The sequence below is a fragment of the Lytechinus pictus genome, chromosome 11 (genome assembly GCF_037042905.1).
Source record: "Lytechinus pictus isolate F3 Inbred chromosome 11, Lp3.0, whole genome shotgun sequence".
Lineage (NCBI taxonomy): Eukaryota > Metazoa > Echinodermata > Echinoidea > Temnopleuroida > Toxopneustidae > Lytechinus > Lytechinus pictus.
Genome location: NC_087255.1, coordinates 17,167,222 through 17,171,564, shown reverse-complemented (window position 1 = coordinate 17,171,564; position 4,343 = coordinate 17,167,222).

The window sequence follows — 4,343 nt, the reverse complement described above, 5'->3', positions numbered from 1 at the left end:
CTGGTCATGTCGGACCAGTAAATCTTCCTATTTCTGAAAATCTACTGGCCCGACAGCGATTTTTACCGGTCTGGGACCGTCGGACCGCCGCTAGTGTCGAGCCCTGCATTCTGTCTTTCTTTCTTTCTTTCATCATCCTTTTATTAATCTTCCTTTCCTTGTTGGATCCCTCTAATTCTTTCTTTCCTTATTTCTTTCATCCTTCCTCTCACTTTTACTCTTTCCATTTTCCTTTTCCTCTTTTCATCTTCTTTTCCCATTCGTTCAATTTTCGTCCTTCTTAGTCTGTTTCTCCTTCATTTTATCCATACTTTCCCATCCCGTATTTCTTCTTTTCATTATTTCTTTTCCCCCTTTCCTCCTTCCATACTTCCTTTATTTTTTCCCCTTTTGCCTCCTTTTCTTTTATTTTTTTCATTTCTTTTTCTTTTTTTCATTTTCTTGCTTTTCTCGGATTTCCTTTCCTCCTTCCTTTCCTTTTTCCTTTTTTTTCTTTGCCTGTTCTTCATTTAATTTTTCTTTTTTGCTTAGACTCTTTTTCCCATTCACTTTCATCTTCCTTTTTATTTCCTTCATTCTTATTTATTTCCCCCTTTCATCCCTTCTTCCATCCATTCTTTCTTTTTATACTTTTGCTTTACTTTCTTTCTTCCTTCTCTTTCTACCTTTTTTCCTTTCGTTTCTGTCATCTCTTTCTTTCTCCCTTTCTTTTGTTCTTTTTTTTTCTTTCCTTTTTTATCTTTATTTTGGTCATGATGAACAAAATAAAAATTTAATTACAAGGTACACCAGTAGTCATCTTTGAATTTAACATTTTCCTCCTTCTTCCCCTCTTTCATCTTAATACAGGTTTGATGCGCATTTGACAGATTAAAAGCGTCCTAACTGACTGAATTGTAAAAAAAAATGGCTCCTGGTTCCACCAATGTGGCTCCTGGTCATCCAAAAAAATTAAGGGGACCAGGAGCCACTTGCCTTCAAATGTGGCTCCTGGTCCACACTGAGTTAATAAAAAGCTTGTATGTAACTTCCCTAAATGTAGCTTGGATTATAATAGGTGCCCGCCAGAGTTCCCAGTCATTGATAACTAACACGCTGACTAAAATTAACATCCAGTCAATGGTAATAGATCTGATACATATATGGCCATGCATCTTGAACTGCCCCATTGTACGTCACCCAAAGCTAATGATAGCGCACCTATTGGTATAAATATGGTCATAACTATCCATACAAAAGTATATTTTTTCTGAAAGGAAATTTCATGAGGATTCCAAAATTGCATTAAAAATGAGGTAAGGTGAACTGCTCACATTTTATAAATGAAAATGTTCAAATTTTTAAGACCCCGAATGTACTTTATTTCAAACACCCGTATTTGTTTTCTTTTTTCCCATACCATTACTTAGTTATCAGATTTGTATTGCTCAAGAAATTCCCTTTCAATTGATATATTAAAAAGAGATTCAATAATTTCATCAAGGTAATTTTGATAAGCAAATTTGTGTTAATTTTAAATACTCGGTACTGAAAACAAACATTTTAAACAGTTTTTACCTTAAATACATGGACCCCCTCGTGGTTTTTAATAGCTTTGTTGAGTATCAACAGCCTTACATGTAGCTCAAGAAAGAGATAAGCTTGATAAAATGGTTTTTATTGATGCTAGTCGAAGGGGTGTTCCAGGGGGAAATAAATATATTTGAGCAAATGAAATACATAAGATCAGACAAACATAAATACTGACTCATCAAAATTGGACAAGGAATAAGAAAGTAAGTTGTGCGTTATTTTGGTGAAATGGCTCAGTGCATGTGACTTTCATGCAATATGCAATGAGCAAGCTTATGTATTCTTTATTTTATTACAAATTGTATTCATATTTTTACCGCAAGAATGAAAAAATAATTGGTGACTATTTATCTAATACAATCATTGCTCTAATATTATGATAATGATTTCATGTAATAAAAAGGAAAGTGTGGACATGATCAGCCCAATATGTTGCGTATTCTTGATGGTGTGCATGCATCTGTTTTTACAATATATACACAACAAAAAAAGTAAGTCCCCCCTTGAACAAACATAAATAATTTCCGAACCAATGCGAGTTTTTGATATATTTTTACATGAGCGTGTAGGTAATTTTATAAGCTACCCTCTGAGTAAATGTTATGGACGTATTTTACGTCATGCCTCAGTGAGCACCGTCAGAAGGCAAAAACGTCACTTTTCAAAAGTCACAAGCCAAAAATCATGACTTTGATTCTATTTTATTGGAACTGATTCCACATTCTCATCTTGAAATATAGTCAGAAGGCTTGTAAAAGGTACTTTCTAAAAGACGATACAATTTTTTGGCTAAATTTCACGGTTGAATAAACACAAGTCAAAATTTGCTATAATTGGATTTTTTACACATTTTCATCAATAAAAATGATAGAATATGATGACAATTATTTTGGGGAAGAGTATCTTCAAAAATATTCATCGTTTCACGGTTCAATGAAGATTTATTGAAAACAAAAAATACGATTTTCAAATATCATAGGCAAGTATTGTTTCATTTTGGTAACTGAAACTGATCTTTTATCAACTTTTTCGTTATGTTCATGACCAATTAACATGCTTCAATGATTCAAAGGCGTTTAATTAAACATTCACGCTTGAATGAACATGTGGAATGTGATTAGCTCTTTTTTACGTTATTGGAAAAAATGCAATTTGTAACTATGGATATCTGTCACAAACCTCCTTGTATGGTTCATTTGATTTTATTTTTATGAAAATCCCGATGTTTAATGCATCAGTGGGCACACAAAATTCGAAAATTATGCAAATGAGAAGAAAGTTCAAGGCCTTGGCCCCACTCTGTGCCGTATCGAATTGTTATTTTGGTGTGCGCGCCTTTTGGATAGTGTTACTCTGAAGCGATGTGCGAATTTTCATGAAATAACTGTTGGCAGAAGTAACAAAAACCGTCCATGAAACAAACCCCTTATTTCATATTTGTTAAAATGTTGACTTCCTCTCTCGTAGACTTGTGTACATTATGGGTGCATATGTTTAAGAATAAGTAACCCCTTATTTAATATGGTGGAACTTTTTTTTCAAGGCTATCTTTAGCAATGTCATTTGGCAGTAATGTTTATCAACCTATGGGCAGAATTCTGAGCAAAAATGAAATCGATTTGTTTATTTACGGATGAGTGAGCACGCATCAAAGTGGGAAAATGGGTATTTTCAATGTCACAGACTCATTTTAAAGGGTAACAAGGTGAATATTGGGGGCAAATTTGGTGTCAAATGTGACTTTAATTGCTGTTGTTTTTATCATCCATCATTTCTATCACCACACACTTTCCGAACTTTTAACATTTCCATGGTTGAGCGAGCACATTCGAAAACTTAGGAATGAATACTCTTTATACTGCATAAATGTATTCTTTTCCTAACAATTTCTCATGATCAGTTTAATTTATGGACAAATCAGTGGTGGATCCAGGATTTAAACATGGGGGAGGGGCCTATAATCGGGGGAGCCACCAACATTTTCAAATTTTAATATGACCTAACAAGTTGTAGAGGATATTACCAAAAACCCCTATGATGATACGTCACAATACAGGGGCCGCGGAACGGTTTTCAAAGTGTGGGGGAGGAGCTGAGCCAAAAGTGGGGGGGGGGGGGCGCTAACCATGCAAAAAATCACAATCGTATGGTCATTTTTACATTTTTGTACATGCTTTTGGAAAAAAAGTGGGCCCCCACCCCGCTTCCGCGGCCCCTGCGATATTGTGCTCACTCAACCATGAACATACGATATCAAAATTGTGTGTGGAGTGGCTAAATGATGGATAGTAAAACAGCATAACACCATAAAATTGACCTAAAAACAACTTTTGCCCAACTTTGTATTTGCACAATCTGAAAAACGACTCTTGTGACTTTCAAAAATTGTCATTTTTAATTCAATCTTTAATTACTCATGCATGACTCAACCGATCAATCTCATTTTTCTCCAGGAGTTGCTAAATGGGTGTAGAAAACCACCTACGAAATATCATATCTCAAAATAACTCCGTTCAAAAGTTACAGCAATTTGATTTAGGGGGGACTTACTTTTTTTGTTGTGTATATATTGCTGAACTTTAGAATTCAGTATCTTTGTTGTTATCAGAGTTTGATGAAATCTTCAGTGTTTTGTTCGGTTATTTCTTCACTATGGTCAGTTAGGAGCCCCCTGTTAAAGCCATCAAGTTCTTGATTGTACTATATAGATGTAAAAACTAATTTTGCGAAACAAACACACTTTTTAAATTTATTTCTGTAATGTGTTTTGC